The sequence below is a fragment of the Rhinoderma darwinii genome, chromosome 7 (genome assembly GCF_050947455.1).
Source record: "Rhinoderma darwinii isolate aRhiDar2 chromosome 7, aRhiDar2.hap1, whole genome shotgun sequence".
Taxonomy (NCBI): domain Eukaryota; kingdom Metazoa; phylum Chordata; class Amphibia; order Anura; family Rhinodermatidae; genus Rhinoderma; species Rhinoderma darwinii.
In genome coordinates this window covers 97,519,388-97,538,627 of record NC_134693.1, presented here as the reverse complement: position 1 = coordinate 97,538,627, position 19,240 = coordinate 97,519,388, and the positions used below count along the sequence as shown (strand labels likewise).

The 19,240-nt window shown below is 39.0% G+C and overlaps 1 long non-coding RNA gene across 1 annotated transcript; it reads left to right on the top strand.

Annotated features, from left to right (window-relative positions):
- Window positions 1-283: 283 nt before the first annotated feature.
- LOC142657279 (uncharacterized) lies at window positions 284-1,357 on the top strand. The gene is made up of 3 exons (XR_012849875.1): window positions 284-415; window positions 629-736; window positions 1,229-1,357. It is a non-coding gene; the product is annotated as an uncharacterized LOC142657279 (long non-coding RNA).
- Window positions 1,358-19,240: the final 17,883 nt, after the last annotated feature.

The window sequence follows — 19,240 nt, the reverse complement described above, 5'->3', positions numbered from 1 at the left end:
GAGGAATAATTCTTAAGAACAAAGCATCCAGTCCATTTTACTTGTAGTGAGTTTGTCATCGTCTCCCAGTGTAATATGTCTTCGCCTAGCATGGCTCAAAGATACTTATTTCATTAAATCTGTGTGGCCAAGTCAAACCTTAAATGCAAGAAAGTCTCAAAATTTATATTTCTTAAATAAAATAGGCCGAAATGTTCAGTCTATGATGCTATGAGGTTTATAAATAAATTATAATATGATTGCACTGATGATATTTGTTATTTTTATGACCTCTACAGGACAGGGTGTTGTTTAAAAGCCAATACGAGGGAGATGTGCGAGTCCTGAAATACGACTCTTGCCCTGTTTTGAAGACCTCAGACCACCGACCCGTTTTTGGTATCTTTGAAGTAAAGCTCAGACCTGGTTCAGATAAGTAAGTCATGATTTCCTCCATGTTGTTGGTATGATCCTTTCAGTAGCCGCCATTACTACATGGGCCTTATAGCCAGAGCTCACACTTTGGGGTAGGTGGCTGTATACCTGGGTGACAGTACTGGAGTAATCTAGGATGTGAAGCAAAACAATTATTGTGTGGTTACCTGCTAACATTATCATATGTCTTACATCAATATATTTCTCATTCCAGCATCCCATTGGCTGGTGGACGCTTGGACCGCAAGATCTATTTGAAGGGCATTAGGAGGTTAGGACAAAAAAAGTAGCTGCGTCTGTTCATGTCCTTACAGCACATAAGGTGAGAGCATTGTACTTGACTATTATGTTTGCTGTGAGAATGTTCTTCCATCTCTTAAGTCTTCCTCTGTATCAGTAATTTATTTTATCAACCAACATAAAGAAATTGTAAATAAGTCATTCTATCTTCTAGTTCAATTTTCTTGTATTCATATATATATTTAATTTTTAAATGAAGGTTATGGGTTTTAGAAGAAAACTGTAAGCGTGTATGTAGTATAATAGATTGGTGGGAATTCATTAAGACTGACGTTTCATACACCGGTCTTAATATAAAAAAACTTGGAGTAAAATGTGCCTAATTTATTAAAAGGCCCACACCTTAATAACTAATAATCCATGTTATTATGATAAATGTGTCGGCCGCTGGTGGCTCTGCTGCTTCAGCTACTCTCTGTCCACTTTTTGGGAAAAGTGCCGTAAGCGGCAGAAACTACATGATAGATACAAGGAACATTGTTATTGATGTAAGACATTACTTGGCATCTTGCAGGACTCCTAAGAAACATTTACCATCTCAGGTGCATAAAACAATGATTCCACCTTTGTGAACATCAGAAAGTTCCTGTAACATCATGAACAGCGCAGCTTTAGATCAAACCCATCACTTGGATCAATCATCTTCAAGGTTTGTAGTGTAACCCCTAGGATCAAATAGGAAAATCCACAATAAAACCTCTTCTAGATTTTGTGACTGCCAAGAGACACACATTAGTAGAGCATTAATAGCAAATATTTCTCTTGCAGCATAAACATCAATTCCGCAGTATATCTGGCGAGAACTGCGCTCCCTGTGACCGGAGGAGCCGCCATCATTGCTGATAGAAAGGTAAGTTCCTCTAGATATGTCCCCTCTATATTTGGTAAGCAGCCTGAATGATGAATATTTAATAGGATTGTGTGCTTCTCCCCCCAGAAAAAGTCAGCAGATACAAACAGACCATCAACATCAATGCCAATAAAAACCGAGGGCAGAACCCGCCATCTTACAACTATTCCAATGGCGAGACTTAAAATTTTCTACATCTGTCACAGAAGAGACATCAGTGTGGTTACCGGTGCATCAATGTTACCCAGAAGACCAGGCACAGAACAGGAGAACATGTCATCTCTTCCTGTGTCTCTGGAATACAGATTTCCCACCACTTACTGATACTACAGTATATACTGTGACATCTTCCATTGTTTTTGCTGGATCTTGTATAACATCATCTCTACCATTATATATTTTGATCCACAAAAACCTTAAATAAATCTTTAACATCAATTCATAAGTGTGACTGGTATTTATTAGTGTGTTCAGTGTCCGGCTACAACTTACCACAGTGTATAGAATTCACTTATCTGACCCTTCACAGCGCTATTTGTGTGACATCGCGTTTAATCCAGTGGTAGGTGACAGGACATTGTATCATATGTACACAATACAGAGAGTATGGAACGTGCCGCCATATGTACTGGATTAGATCCTGTGTTGGACAAAAAGTGACAGGAGATGTAAAATATTGATATATTTGATAGTTGTTTACATTTCAGTTCCATAAAATGTAATGTTGGGCTCTCTTTACAAGCGGAGACAATCACATTAAGTAGGGAAGCCGCTAGGGTGACACAATCCCCACAGATCTCAGATTGGACAAACGGGCAGGATGAGAGCTGCCAGTTGAGATTGGCAGTTAGGGCAGAAGTTACAAAGTGACTGATCAACCAAAAATACTTTGTATTGCTAGCCTGAATGGCGTATCGCTAGCTCAGCATTTCATATGAGAACAAAGACCCTCTGCAGCACAAGTTTAAGTTGAGACTGAACCATAGCAAACACATTGTCCCATTCTCACAAGTTAAATCAGAAACCGCCAAGTATAGAGCCTATTTATTAGTGAAACCGTCAAGCTTATGTACTAAATATTATAACCGTGAAGACTATGCTGGAGTAAAGTTCTGTTCAGCATCTTATACCTGTGTCGTCTGAAGTTCTTGCTGTGCAATTTCCTCTGCGGGGCAGTAACCACCCTAAACCCCCTCCCACCTGTTACATTTGTCCATACTACAGTCCATTACTCCATTGCAGTCGCCAATTAGTAGCAGTGGATAATCTGCAAGGGCTTTTTATCAATAAACTCCTGTACCACACCCAAGACATAAGGATTAAAGGGTGGCGGTAAATAAATTGAGACAATGATACATTGAAGATTTTGTATTGTACAGTCCAGGAGCACAAACTTTCCTTCTTTTTCTTCCCAATATGTATGGCAGGTTAATTTTCAGTTAGGGTATGTTCACACGCAAACTCAAAAACGTCTGAAAATACGGAGCTGTTTTCAAGGGAAAACAGCTCCTGATTTTCAAACGTTTTTTAAGCCACTTGCGATTTTCGCTGCGTTTTTCGCTGCGTTTTTTACGGCCGTATTTGGAGCTGTTTTCAATAGAGTCTATGTAAATGGCTCCAAAAACGTCCCAAGAAGTGACCTGCACTTCTTTTTCGCTGCCGTTTATTTACGCGGCCGTTTTTCAAAACGGCTGCGTTAAAAAAAACGGCCCGTCGGAACAGAACGCCGTTTTTCCTATTGAAATAAATGGGCAGATGTTTGAAGAAGAGGACTTACTCCTAAAGCGAAGCAGGGATGAGTTAAAGCTACGTCCAACAAATAAAAGAAGCTGGTGTGCCACCCATGCCGCATTGCGCCATTATTTGTGTAATGTTTGAAAGAGATTGTGCTTCTTTTTTGTAGAGTAGTGTTTACATCCCCTTGTGGTCGTTTATATACCACTGGTCAGTAAATAATTTGTTGTTTGTATTACTTGGGTCTACTGTATTTTATTGCTTGCGACTAACCCTGCGGTCCTTGCCGGTACTTGGCCTCACATAGGGATACATTCTATAGACAAGGTGAATGCTAACACTCAATTGCTATTTAGGCTAGGACTGATTGATTTTAATTGATGTTATTTTTAAATTCTATTACTTATTTAAGGGTTGCATGCAACTCAATGTATAGCTTTGTACTGCGGCTGTTCATTTGTAGCTAAAATCAATTAGTTGCATGCCAATGCGTTTCCATGATGGCCTTATTTTCACATTTCCAGGAAAAATAACAGAAGACCATCCCAACACAGAGTTCTGAGTAAAGATGCTCCATATCAGGAGAGCTGACAGGTCCGCCTTAAAATGGGTAAATCACAGGTGATGTCTTTTCTGATTGTAGACTTTCTCTTTCCATTTTATCTCCACCCAGCCAGGACCGCTATGATGACTTCTCCTGACATAACATTACAGAGTTTGCTGCTGAGATATCTTTAGTTCTTCACTTCTGCAGCCATCTTCAGCTTCTAGAGTAACGTAAAGAATTCAGACCACAAAATAGACCCCTTAATTCATGCAGACCCCAGACCAGACCACCAAATAAATTTAGACACCAGCCTATACCCCTATATAAATTCAGACCCTAGACCAGACCCCAGAACAGACCCAATTAACTGCAGACCCCAGGCAAGGCTCCAAAATGTAAACCCCAAAACAGAGTAAATAAAATGAATGCAGACCCTAGACCAGAAATCTAAATAATGTCAGACCTCAGACCAGACCCCTCAATTAATTGCAGACCACAGACCAGACCGCTAAATTCAGACCCCAAACCAGAGTAAAGAAAATGGATTTAGATACCTGACCAAGACCTCTAAATAAATTCAAATCCCAGAACAGACCCTTAAATTCATGCAGATCCCAGATAAATGAGTTGGTCGATTGCAAGCAGCTTGTAATGAGGGCGAGCCGTATAACCTCCATTTCCAGCTTATAAACTGATTATGTTATTAAATTGGTTGCCTGTTTCTTTATATTAACTGTTTAGGTGCTCACTGTTAATGTATATTTGTGTATCTGTTGTATTTCACTGTATAAAAGGTTTTGTCTTACAGGTTGGCAGGAGGACAGGCCGCAGTTCCCAGTGGCACTGTCTTATGTGCGGTGCTGTCACTGTACATAGCAATGAGAGGCTGCTGGACAGTGACAGGGGAGGTACAGGGGGTTTGGAAAGAAAGAGCCTGGTGCTGGCTGGGATCAGAGTGTAATGGCAGTGATGCGCTGCGCCACCATGAAGTCAGGTGAGACGGTGAGAGTCAATAACAAAGCAGAAAATAAGCTAACAAAATGACCTCTTATGGTCTGTAGGCTGATAGAGAAGGCCTATCCTACGTAGGGGTAGGCCTATAAGTGTAGGCTGTCACTGAAACATGCGTGGCTGAAGAGTACCGTCAGCCTAGAGTGGTTCGCTCTGAGGAGTTTTTCCTGGGCTGTGAGAATAGTCAGCCTGGCATGGGAACCTGTGGTCAGTAGAGCAGTATTGTGCTCAAACCCAGGAGAGGCTGTAACTAGGTCCTGATTAGGATAAAGAACGTTCCATGTATTAGAGGGCCGCTTAGATAGCTGCAGTGATGAATGGTTGCCCTGCAGGCCTGAGATGTGGCCTAGTAGTACACTCCTGAATTGTACTGGACTGGGTGCAGTAGTCACTACGACGAGTGGTGTGGTAGGAGCCCTTCAGTGTCAGGACCCTAGTAAGAGTGCATAGGAGCAGATATTTAACCCCTTAAGGACGCAGCCTTGTTATGGCCTTAAGGCTCAGAGCCCATTTTTCAAATCTGACATATTTCACTTTATGTGGTAATAACGTCGCAATGCTTAAACCTACCCAAGCGATTCTGAGATTGTTTTCTCGTGACACATTGGGCTTCATGTTCGTGGTAAAATTTGGTCGATATATTCAGTGTTTATTGGTGAAAAATTGCGAAATTTAGAGAAAATTTTGAAAAAATAGCATTTTTCAGAATTGAAATGCATCTGCTTGTAAAAAAGACGGTTATACCACCCAAAATAGTTACTAGTTCACATTTCCCATATGTCTACTTTAGATTGGCATTGTTTTTTGAACACTCTTTCATTTTTCTTGGACATTACAAGGCTTAGAACATAAACAGCAATTTCTCATATTTTTATTTTAATTTCTAAAGCCTTTTTTTAAAGGTACCTCTGGAGTTCTGAAGTGGCTTTGAGGGGCCTATGTATTAGAAACCCTGATAAAACACCCCATTTTAAAAACTAGACCCCTCAAATTATTCAAAACAGCATTTAGAAAGTTTTTTAACCCTTCAGGCATTTCACAGGAATTAAAGCAAAGTGGAGGTGAAATTTGCAAATTTCATTTTTCTTGCTGAATTTCAATTTTATTCAATTTTTTTAGTGTGGTAATACCCCATTTGTGGTGAAAAACTGCCGTTTGGGCCCATGGGAGGGCTCAGAAGGAAAGGACCACCATTTGGCCTACTGGAGATTTTCTAGTACGAAGTCATGTATGCAGAAGCCCCTGAGGTACCAGTACAGTTGAAACACGCAAAAGGTGACCCCGTTTTAAAAACTACTCCCTTAAGGCATTCATCTAGAGGTGTAGTGAGCATTTTGACCGGAGACCTACACCCCATAAACTGTAATATGGGTTCTCCCGGGTATGGCAATACCCTACATGTGGCTGTTATCAGCTGCCTGGGCACACAGCAGGGCCCAGAGGTGAAAGACGAGGGGGGATAAGCTTTGCGGAGTGCATCAGGGTAAGTAAAATTGGGGTAAATTATAAACCAAGGGATGTATGATAAATTTTAAAACACTCTTTCATACAGAGCTCTGGTTATTCGGGACACGTGTCACATTGATATATTGTGTCATCGCCCTCTTATAGCAGACTTTGCACCACTTTTGACTTTTTCCCTTCTTGTCAGTTTGGGGAACTTCTCCTGGAAAGTGTTGCCCTGGTACGATGCGTGTGGCCTCGCTTCCAGAAGTACTGGGTGCCCCCCGCTTCTTGGTCCCTAAAGATTAGGTTCTTGATAATCACCTCTTGAAATTCCAGGAAAGTTCCCCTCTGGCCTGCACATCGATGTAGCACGTACGCATTGTACAATGCCATCTGTATGATGTGCACGGCCAGCTTCTTATACCACACCGCATGGCGCTGTAGGGCTTCAGGATTTGATCTGACAAGTCCATCCCTCCCATGTACCTATTGTAGTCCAGGATGCAGTCTGGTTTGGGGGTGGCCTTTCCTTCATATATCCTAAACCTGTAGGTATACCCTGATGCACTCTCACATAGCTTATACATCTTCACGCCATACCTTGCCCTCTTACCCGGCAGGTACTCGCGGAATTGAACCCTCCCTTTAAAATGTACCAGGGACTCATCAATAGAAATACACTTCTCGGGGGTGTATGCTTGGGAAAACCGGGCACTGAAACGGTCTAATAGGGGTCTCCGTTTATACAAACGGTCAAAACTGGGGTCATCTCGGGGTGGGCACGGCTCATTATCAGTATAATGTAAGAAGCGAAGTATTGCCTCATTTATTAATTTTTTTAGGTTACAGTTCAGTTCTGAAGTTGCTTTGAGGGGCCCATATATTAGAAACCCCTATCAAACACCCCATTTTAGAAACTACACGCCTCAAAGTATTCACAACAGCATTTAGAAAGTTTATGAACCTTTTAGGTGTTTCACAAAAATTTAGAGCAAAGTAGAGGTGAAATTTACTTTTTTTTTTTTTATCAGAAAATCCTTTTATACCATTTTTTTTTATAACACAAAAGGTTTTATCAGAGAAACGCAACTCAATATTTATTGCCAAGATTCTGCAGTTTTGAGAAATATCCCACATGTGGCCCTCGGGCGGTAATGGACTGAAACACCGGCCTCCGAAGCAAAGGAGCACCTAGTGGATTTTGAGGCCCCTTTTTTATTAGGCACCATGTCCGGTTTGAAGAGGTCTTGTGGTGCCAAAACATTGGAAACCCCCCAAAAGTGACCCCAATTTGGAAACTAGACCCCTTGAGGAATACATTGCAGCTTTCTTGGGGTGCATGCAGCTTTTTGATCAGTTTTTATTCTATTTTTAGGTGGCGTGGTGACTAAAAAACAGCAATTCTACTATTGTTTTTTTATTCAGTTTTTTTACAGCGTTCACCGTGCGCTATAAATTACATATTCACTTTATTCTGTGGGGCGATACGATTACGGTGATACCCTATGTTTATAGTTTTTTTTATGTCTTATGGCGTTTGCGCAATAAAATAAGTTTTGTAAGAAATCATTCACTTTTTGTGTTACCTTATTCTAAGCGCCAGAACTTTTTTATTTTTCCATCAATAAAGCCGTGCGAGGACTTATTTTTTGCGTAACGAACTGTAGTTTCGATCAGTACCATTTTTCCGTACATGCGACTTTTTGATCTCTTTTTATTCCATTTTTTGGGAGGTGAGGTGACCAAACAATTATGATTGTGGTACGGTTTATTATTATTTTCTTTTACGGCGTTCACCGTGCGGGATAAATAATGAAATAATTTTGTAGTTCAGGCCGTTACGGACGCGGCGATACCAATTATGTATAGTTTATTTGTTTGTTTATATATTTTTATTAATAATAAAGGACTGATAAGGTAAAAAGGGGGATTTTTACTTTTAAAACTTTTATTTTCTTCTTTTTACACAGCTTTTTTTTACTTTTTTTTTAACTTTATTACTTTGTCCCACTAGGAGACTTGAGGGCAGGAGGCCCTGATCGCTATTCTAATACACTGCACTACATGAGTAGTGCAGTGTATTAGTACTGTCAGCTACTCACTGACAGCAAGCATAGTGGGTCCTGACGTTGTCAGGACCCACTAGGCTTCCGTCTATGGCATAGCCGGACGCCATTGTTTGGTGTCCGGTTGCCATAGTCACCATCGCCGGCCGCTATCGTGTAGCAGGCCGGCGATGGCAGCTTAACCCCTAAAAAGCCGCGATCTCTATAGAACGCGTCTTTTAAGGGGTTAATCAGCGGGGACACAGCGATCGGTCCCCGCTGTAGGAGCTGTGACAGCTGCTGAACAAGACAGCAGCTGTCACAGCTCCTCTATGTGTCGGGAGGACGGCCGAAACGACCGTTACTCCCGAGACGTACTATTAGGTCATGGAGCGCGAACGATACAGCTGCCATGACCTAATAGTACGTCCAGTAGCGGGAAGGGGTTAATATAGTAAAAAGTATTAAAACTTATAAAACCCACTGTGTCAGTTGTATCAGGGCAGCCCCCTTCATCAGGAATACTATGTTTCACAGCATTGAAACAATTTAAATGTCTCTATATTATATAAACAAACCTTTCTACGTTTACTCACGCAATACCGGAAGTGACGTTCCGAACTCTAAGGCCCTGTTCACTCAGAGTTTTTTTGCAGGCAGAAAAATTTTGAGGCAGGCTTTGACCTGCCTGAGATTTGCGCAGCATTTACCATTGCGTTTTTCGCCCGTGGCCACTGCGCGCCGCGTGCAAAAAACACTGTGAAAAACACTATCTCTGCCTCTCATTGATTTCAATGGGAGGTCAAAGGCGGAACTGCGAGCCGCTAAAAGCTGCTGCAGAAAAGAAACGCCTCCGCCTTCCATTGAAATTAATAGAAGACAGTTTCGGACGTTTTTTGGTGCTGATTCCAATGCGGTTTCCGTGTCAAAATCAGCGTAAAAAAAACTCAGTGTGATCTGGGCCTAAATCTCTTTATACTTCCTATAATGGATATATCTCTCTATGGCAGATGTTTCGGAAGAGGTTCTTTATCGCTCTTTTACCTTTTCTACTCCTCTAATACTTCATCCCAATTACATTATTTAATACAGGGAATTTCTTATATTTCTTTTTCCATGCAAAAATACATATATTAATAAAATAGGATAAAAACAACCAATATGAATCTATGGGGAATAGTAAAGACTCATTTACTTTACTCGTTCTCAAACTCTAATATTATTCCCAAACCCTATTCCTTTCTTTAGTATTTCTTACTTTTTGGATAGGATGGTGCGACTATATCATTTATTATCCTTGGTCTTTTTACGATCATTTGTGGGGCCCTTCTTACTTCATCTTTCAAAAACAGATCACTTAATAGTATTTCCCAATTTCTCTTTAGGATTCTTTTAATTTCTTCAATATTACCATTATATTTAGCAAAATAATGTCAGTCCAAATTTATCTTTCTCTTTATTTCCATCTTGCTTTTTTACAAGGTATAACTTTTCCCTGTTCCTTGTTATCTAGGCAGTCTTTCTGTTTCGTTTTTGACACCTTTTTCTTTACTCCCTCTATAATATTTTTTTTGCTATTTTACGCAAGCATACATCATAAGCACAAGAAAATAGACAAACTCACAAAAAACAAACCCAATTCCGAAAGACACAACCCAATTCAGGGCGGGATGGTGGGAGCTAACTTTTTTACCTGTTATTCCTCCCGCTGCTTCCGGCTCAATGCCGAAAACAGCGGGAGGAACAGATACCGAACCCCAACTCCTCCCCTCTCTATCTCCTCCCTCTCCCTGCCTCCTCTAACCCTTTGCCCCCTGATTGGCTAACCTTCCCTCCTATGGCAGTCATGGAGGCTTTCCCTTAAGCCCTCCGTGCTGCCGTCCAGCCTCGTCTTTACTTTGTGACTTTTGCCTGATCAAACCGAGTTGTGATTCATTGTTTGCTCCATATAAATAACTATATATTTGATGTTGTGTATTTTCTGACCACCACTGCAATCCTTTGTTTTAGATGATTTTAACAGTTTTTATGAGATTATATTATTTTGTCTGTATTTATTGCACTAATAAAGATATTTTGTTATTGACCATGTGTCGTTTTGCTATATGGTTTTGTGGTATACATTTGTAGCTATCTGACATGTATAATATGCTGCAATACATAAGTAGTGTAGGATATTATAACAGCGATCGGACAGTTGGACCTTCAAGTCCCTAGTGAGACGAAAAAAAATGTTAAAAAAAAGTTTAATAAAATGTTATACAAAAATAAAAAAGTAAGAATTTAAAGTAATACATTTAAAACTCACCCTTTTTCCATTATCAAGAACTTAATTATTAGAAAAAAGAATAAACTATAAAGAATTGGTATTGCCGCATCCGTAATGGCCTGAACTATAAAAATATTATGTAATTTATCCAATGCAGTGAACGCCATAAAAAGAAATAATAAAAAACAATACCAGAATTGCTATGTTTTTGGTCACCTTAGAATAAAAAGTGATCAAAAAGTTGCATGTATCCAAAAATGGTACCAGTAAAAAAACATATAGCTCGTCTTGCAAAAAACAAGCCCTCATACAGCTCTGTCGACCAAAACATTTTTTTAAAGTTGTGGTTCTCAAATTGTGGCAACAGAAAAAATACATTATTTTTAAAAAATAAATTTTATTGTGCAAATAGTTGTAAAACATAAAAAAGCAATATAAATTTAGTATCGCCAGAATCGTACTGACCCACAGAATAAAGTAAATATGTCAATTATAGTACACGGTGAACGCTGTAAGAAAAGGATAAAAACAATAGCAGAATTGCTGTTTTTTGGTCACCACGCTTCTCAAAAAATAGAATAAAAAGTGATCAAGAAGTTGCAAGTATCCAAAAATGGTGCCGATAAAAACTACAGACTGTCCCGCAAAAAACAAGCCCTCACACCGCTCTGTCACAAAAAAAAAGTTATGGCTCTCAGAATATGGCGACACAAAATGTGCAGAGTGCGATCCAAAAGGGGAATAAGATCGGGCACCATTTATCAGTGCGACACAGGCCACAGAACTGCGGATTATTATTTATTTACCGCATTATTATATCCTCTTATTATGTACTGATGTACTCCGCACAGTTTACATATGCCCCCAGATTATAAACTGAAATACCAGCAAAACCCCAAACAGAAAAATTACCAAGCAAAATCTGTGCTTTATAAGCCAAATGGCGCTCCCTCCATTCTGAACCCTTCAGTGTGCCCAAACAGCAGTTTACATCCACTTATATGGCATCGCCATACCCGGGAGAACCCGCTTAACAGTTTATGATGTATTTGTCTTCAGGGGCACAATCTGGGTATAACATATCGTGCACTTAAATGGCATATCAGCGGAAAATCCACTGCACATTTTTCTAGTAAAAATAGTTGTATTGGGTCATATGCACTGCACCCTTTAATAAATGCCTTGAGGGGTATATTTTAAAAAATGGGGTCACTTCTTGGAAGTTTTTGCTTTACTATTTGACCTCAGAGTCCTGCAATTGGGGGCAAATGCTATGGAAAAATCACTAAAATAGACCTCAAATGCGCATGGTGCTCTTTCACTCCTTTAATCTAACACCAATCCAGCAAAATCTGCGCTCCTACAGACAAATGACGCTCCTTCTCTTCAGAGCCCTGCCGTGTGCCCAAACAGCTGTTTAGGGCCACATATGGGATATTGCTGTACTCAGGAGAAATTTAGTAAAAAATTGTGTGGTGTTTTTTTCTCCATTTACCCCTTGTAAAAATAAAACATTTAGAGCTAAAACAGCATTGTTTTGGGAAAAATTTAATTTGTCATTTTCACTGCCTAATTCTAATAAAATCTATGAAACAGCTGTGGGGTCAAACTATTCACTACCCCCCTAGTGAATGCCTTGAGGGTTTTATTTTCCAAAATGGAGTCACTTCTCAAGAGGTTTTTACGGTACTGGTACCTAAGGAACTCTGCAAATACGACAAGCCACCTTTAAACCAAACCAGCAAAATCTGCATGCCAAACGGTGCTCCTGCCATTCTGAACCCTACCGTGTGTCCAAACAGCAGTTTATGACAACATATGGGGTATTATCGTATTTGAGAGAACTTGATTTACAAAGGTTGGTGTACTTTTTCTCTTTCATTCTTTGTGAAAATGAAAAAAAATCGGAGCTGAAACTACTTTTTGTGTGAAAAATGTTTTGATTTTAATTTCTATGACCTAATTTCAATAAATTCAGCAAAACACCTGTGGTGTTAAAATGCTCACTATGCCCTTAGATTAATTCCTTGGGAGTGTAGTCCCGAAATGGCGTCTTTTTGGGGATGTTTCCTATGTTTTGGCACCACAAGACCTCTTCAAACATGACATGGTGCCTAAAATATATTCTAATAAAAAGGAGGCCCCAAAATCTAGTAGGTGCTCCTTTGCTTCTGAGGCCTGTGCTTCAGTCCACCAGGGACACATGTGGGACATTTTTAAAAGCTGCAGAATCTGAACAATAAATATTGAGCTGAGTTTCTCTGCTAAAACCTTCTGTGTTACAGAAATAAAATGGATTATAATGGAATTTCTTAAAAAATAAATAATATATATGTATTTGTAAATTTCACCTCCAAAATGTTAACTAGTAACTATTTTGTGTTGTATTACTATCTGTCTTACAAGCAGATACACTCAAATTTAGAAAAATCTAAAATTTTCAAAAATGTCTCTAAATGTAGGTGTTTTTCACAAATAAACACTAAAGGTATTGACCACATTTTACTATTAACATAAAGTACAATGTGTCACGAGAAAAAATTCTCAGAATCGCTTGGATAAAAGAATAGCATTCCAAAGTTATTACCAGGTAAAGTGACACAGGTCAGATTTGAAAAATGGTCTCTGAGCCTTAAGGCCCAAACTAGGCTGCATCATTAATGGGTTAAAGTGGTTTTATATCTCATAAAGTGGGGGGAATACAATTAGGATATGTCATCACTTTCTGATCGTGGAGTTCTGACTGCCATGACTACTTGATGTTTAGTAAAGCCAATCCCTGTCTTTACAGTTTACCAAATGGGCCATCAATTGTCTTAGAAATGACCCAGATGAAGAGACTATGAAGGAATTCTTCAGTTCTCTTGACTATAAATGCAGCAGAGATTGTGGTAGCCATAAAAATATAATGCAGCCATTTTTAATGAATACATATGGTTGTTGGCCTTCTACCCGCTCTGGTAGGCCTATGATATGTATAATTTACGCTGCATTCGTTCACATCAGGTATGACCGTCTTGTCTCAGGATGCCTGGATCGATTCTTACCACCTCTATTACCTTTCCAGGACATGGTACATGAGGTAATGGCTGCCCACAGCTGTTCTGATGCCTATTACAAGCTGGTAGGGGAATTGTGAAGCAGTATGTATTCAGGATTGTAAGGAGTAAGAGGGCTGAGCACAGGAGATGCAGCATGTAGCGTGTTCTTACTGGTGCAGAGTCACATCCTCTAATGGGGGTCTTTAGGGTTTATTAAAATTCAAAACTAAAATTATATATTTTAAGATAATATAAATGATTTCCCCCATGTCACACAGACAGAAATGATCATTTATCACCTATAAAGAATTCATCAGAGAACGTTCCCATTAAAATCTTCAATTTTATTATTTTCAATAAAAAAAATACTCTATACAGTAAAGCAATTGATGAAAACACCCGGAAAAATTACAGATCACACTAAACTTTTCTAGAGGTACAAATCATACAATATCATCAAATTCATATTCCCAATGGTAAAGCCATACTGATATATGTAAATTATGGGTGTGGTCATAAAAGCAGCTCAAACCGGTTATAGCTATTGTGATGTCACAGAGCTTGGGTATAAACAATGATGTTGGTCACAGAGCTGTCACTATGAGTTGGATGTGACCGGTAAGTAATATATCAATGCTACATCTGTACTTCACGCTAATTAATTAGTTTTATTAGGAACATTGAATTATTCCATCTCTAGAAGATATTGTGTGATAGTGGTAGTGATATGGTATTAGTATTAGTGTGCAATTAAATTGCTCAAGTATCTTAGATTTGCAGGGTAAGTGGCCAAAATTTGAGCTCCCTTATTATCATTATGTTTACCACTTGTAAAAGAGAAATTTCAATATGCTCATATTAGAGGACTGTATATTAGGGGACTATAATTCCTTATATTATTTATGTTCACCAGAAATAATTACAATTTAATTCAATTCTGAATTTTGATCAATTGATATAAAAATTATTAGTGGGGAATTGATACTGGTCTGGGGCTATTTATCATGGTTTGGGCTAGGCCCTTTATTTCCAGTGAATGGTAATGTAAAGACTATTTAGACCATTGCGTGCTTCCGACTTTGTGAGACTAGTTTGGTAAAGACCCTTCCCTGTTTCTGTATGACGTTGCCCCTTTGCACAAAGCAAGGTCCATAAAGACATGGAGTGATAAGTTTGGTGTGGAGGAACTTGACTCTCTGCACAGAGCCCTGATCCCAACATCAGAGCCTGAACTCACAAATGCTCTTTTAATTAAATGGGCAAAAATTCAAACAAACATGCTACAAAATCTTGTGGAAAGCCTTGTCAGAAGAAGTTATAGCCACAAAAGGGGGCCCAACTTCATATTAACATCCATGGCTTTGTAATGGGAAGTACCACAAGCTTATAATGGTGTAAAGGGTCAGCTGTCCACATCTTTTGGCCACATAGTGTATTTTGGGTTTATGTATTGTGATGTCACTACTATTAAAAATAATGATAAATCCATATTGAAATATGCAAATTATGGGTGAGGTCATAAAAGCAGCTCACCCCGGGTATAGCTATTGTGATGTCACAGAGCGTGGGTGTATACTATGGTGCTGGCCTCAGAGCTGTCACTCAGTTGGATGTGACCGGTAAGTACTCTATCAGCGCTGCGTCTCTAGATGAGTCTCATCTATCGGTTTCTTTATGAATATTTTATTCTTAGGTATAATTCTGCTGTGTCTGCCATTTAAAGTTTAGTTTATATTTGGAACAGTTATACTAATATACTAAGAAGTTGCTAAATGGCAATATGGCGGCCTGTGACCTGCTCCAGAGACAGAATGCAGCTTGCAGACATAAATTGCCATCTGTATTCTGCTGGTAAATTGATAAAGCAACCTCAAAGAAAGGGAATGTGGATGTCCTGCAGCCCTGAGAACTTATTATTGGAACCCTTCAGTTTATAACAGGAGTAATTCACCTAATAAATATTTACTAGGGAATTACTAATTATGCATTTGAGGTTTTCTATTTGTGTAAAATACACAATTATTATTATTATTATTATTATCAATAATAATTACTAATATAAAAATGTTAGGGAAGTGACTTCTTAAGAACAGCCCTGACCCCGTAATCCTGTATCCTCAAAAGCAATTGTAATTTTTCATTTATTTATATATATATATATATATATATATATATATATATATATATATATATATATATATATATAAAATTTAATAATGTCTATAACAAACGACAGAGGTTCTAAATTACAGTTAGTATCTCATATAAAAATTACATAAACCCCGGAAATGTCATACCGTATGGTCAATTCAACAACCAATACATTGTTCCAGAATCCAAACCCCAAGCAATGTCATTCACAGGGGGTCCAAGCCCCAAGACCCCAAGCATTGTGATCTTCAAACACTTCTGATTGTCTAGATCCTGTAGTTGGAATACCCCTTTTATAACTAATTTCTCCAGCTGGTTTTCTTTAAGTTTTCCCTAACTATTTCTTTTTCTGGTCATTCTAGATCTTGCTGTTGGATTGACACTGTTGGATTACTGTGTTGCTTTTACGGTCAGCGATTTGTCCTATTTTCAGAGAACTAGAGGCGATTAGTTAAATTCAATCTTTACTGTCGCCTGGTTTTCTACCACGGACATTGGTGCAGTTTTGCACCCGGGTTATTAACCAACCATGCCCTTTTGGAAAAAATCAAAAAAATATAATGTGTCTCAGATTCCTAATAATGGAAATGTGATGAAAGAGATACCAACTATGGAGGAACCTAACATCTCACTCCAGAAGTTTTCCAACATCAAAGATATGCCAGCGGAAAAATGCAGCGATCCAAGTCACAGCAAACCTTGTGACATTGGCTCAAAGAACGCCAAGAAGAGCGCAATCAGGAGCTTGGGCAGCAGCGCTGTGATTGGCGCTAAAGAACTGGATCGCTGTTTCCCAAATAGACGGCTGAGATTATACGTTGCCACCTGGAATATGGAGGGAAAGGTGAGCAGTAATAAACAATATCTATTGTGAACCATGAGTGCGTCTGATCTAAGGCTATGTTCACACGGAGTATGTTGCCGAGTTTTTTGACGTGGAAACCGCGTCGCAAAACTCGGCAAAAACGGCCCGAAAAATGCCTCCCATTGATTTCAATGGGAGGCGTCGGTGTCTTTTTCCCGCAAGCAGTAAAACTGCCTCGCGGTAAAAAGAAGCGACATGCCCTATCTTCGGGCGCTTCCGCCTCTGACCTCGCATTGACTTCAATGGGAGGCAGATAAAGCGTACTTCGCGGTGTTTTATGCCCGCGGCGCTCAATGGCCGCGGGCGAAAAACGCAGCGAAAAACTTTGCGAAAATCGGCGTGCAGGGAGAGGAAAATCTGCCTAAAACTTCCAAACTGAATTTTGAGGCAGATATTCCTCCTGCAAAATACTCCGTGTGAACATAGCCTAAAGTTGGATAAATTTGCAGTTGGATATGAGATAGACATATTATATACTACCCTAGGCCCAAATTTTCTAAACATTTGCGCCAATCAAAGTTGCTACACACACTGCAAACTGTCAAACTAATAATCTATGTCTTTGGAATGGCAATGCCTCTGATCCTAAGACTGCAGCACTGGCCATAGTCTATAAAGACTAAAATCCAATTCGATCAGATATAATTTTTTGTAGGTGATATAGAAGATGTCAGATTGGTTGGTGCTCTGTGTATACATTATTAATATCTTCATATTTTGAGCAGGAGTTCCCACAAAATCTAGAGGATCTGCTGTTGCCATCAGATGACACCAAAGACATTTACGTAATTGGCGTTCAGGAAGGATGTCCAAACAGGTAAGTCTTCTCAGGTTGTCTTACAACAGTCTATGTCTGCAGATGGACTACAGGTCGGCTGATTGAAATTCTCTCTTGACCTACTACTTATTGTAGGATCACTCCTAAATTTTCCTATTTAACCCCAGAGGTTATAATATTGATTATTTAATAAATGAGTTCAATATTTTAATCTGGTGTCATTTATTAATATGTAAACTTGAAATTGTGTCTTCTTGTAGACGGGAATGGGAGATAAAATTACAAGAGACTCTTGGTCCACACTACGTGCTATACCATTCATCCGGGCTCGGAGTCCTGTATCTCACCATCTTTATTCGACGGGAACTGATCTGGTTCTGCTCAGGTAAGATTCACTTTCTTACATTTACATAATAAGTCCTAATTGAAGTCATTAGTTTGAACTTATTATTTAGTCATTAGAACTAGATGTCTAAGAACCCAACTCTCAGATTCTTCACTGTGGAGTATTGGAGATCTGATAGTTTACTCCACAGTTACAAAGTGTGAAATGGTGTTGTAGTAATATTTCCAGCGTTTAATAGGAAACTATCTCTGTTTCATTGTTGCATGTTATACTATTAACCACTAACCCTTCTTCTTGTGTTTCATTTCTTATACAGAGGTAGAGCACACCCATGTAACAACCAGGCTATTCCACCATGTCAAAACTAAAGGAGCCTTGGGTGTTGCCTTCACCGTCTTTGGGACATCATTCCTGTTTATTAATTCCCATATGAGATGTAAGTATGTCTGTTTTTAATATATGACTATGTACAGTGTTATTGTGTATAAAAGTGCTGCTGTTTAATAATAATAAGCTGGAATATATGAGATGACATGAAAAGATCTGTACTATTGATGTTTTGGTGTAAAATTAAAAGTTCTTCCTCATTTGGTCAAACTTCTTCTAATCCATCAAACTTATTCTATATAATGAGAGAATAATAGTGGAAGGATAAACGGCCTAATGTCCTCTACAGACTGCTATAGAAATACATTATCCTCTGTCATGAAAATGATTGTGTCTTAGATTTACAGTAACAAAATATCAGTGTGTCTGGTGTACAGAGTGGGGACCCAGATCATGGAACTCCACCAGTCTCATCTTCTAAAATGTCAATAGAAATCCAATTAATATAAATACTATTTGTAAAAAATTGATTGTTGAGGGAACATTCAGACTACACAGCCCAAGAAGTAGATACGATACCTAGATAATATAAGATAAAGAAACATATTGTCAAAGAAAACTTAAATGTGGTGGTTGTCCTAAATTCCAGGAGGTCACATTTACTGATATGTATATTTTTGTTGGCAGTTGGGGCAGTCTACAAGAGGATCCAGGACTATAAAACTATCACCGAGGGTCTCCGTCTGCCTCAAATTATTCCGGAAAGAATAAACTCCAATGCCTGTGAGTATTACTTATGTGGTTGAACCTATCGATTCCTTTATCTCTCTATTTATCTCCATTGACTCTAATGCAGTCACGTGGTCTAATTGTGTCCTGTGTTTATCTCATTCTACAGTGGACGTCACCAGCCGCTTTGATCGAGTTTTTTGGTTTGGGGACCTCAATTTTCAACTGAAAGAGGACAGAAAAAACGTGGAATCTCTTCTGAAGAACATTAAAGGAAGAGATATGTCCAGTCTCCTCAAACATGACCATCTGAATGAAGCCAAGAACAACGGTACATTTACTAGTAGACAGATCTCTATCACTCCTCAGCCTGTATAATAACCACAT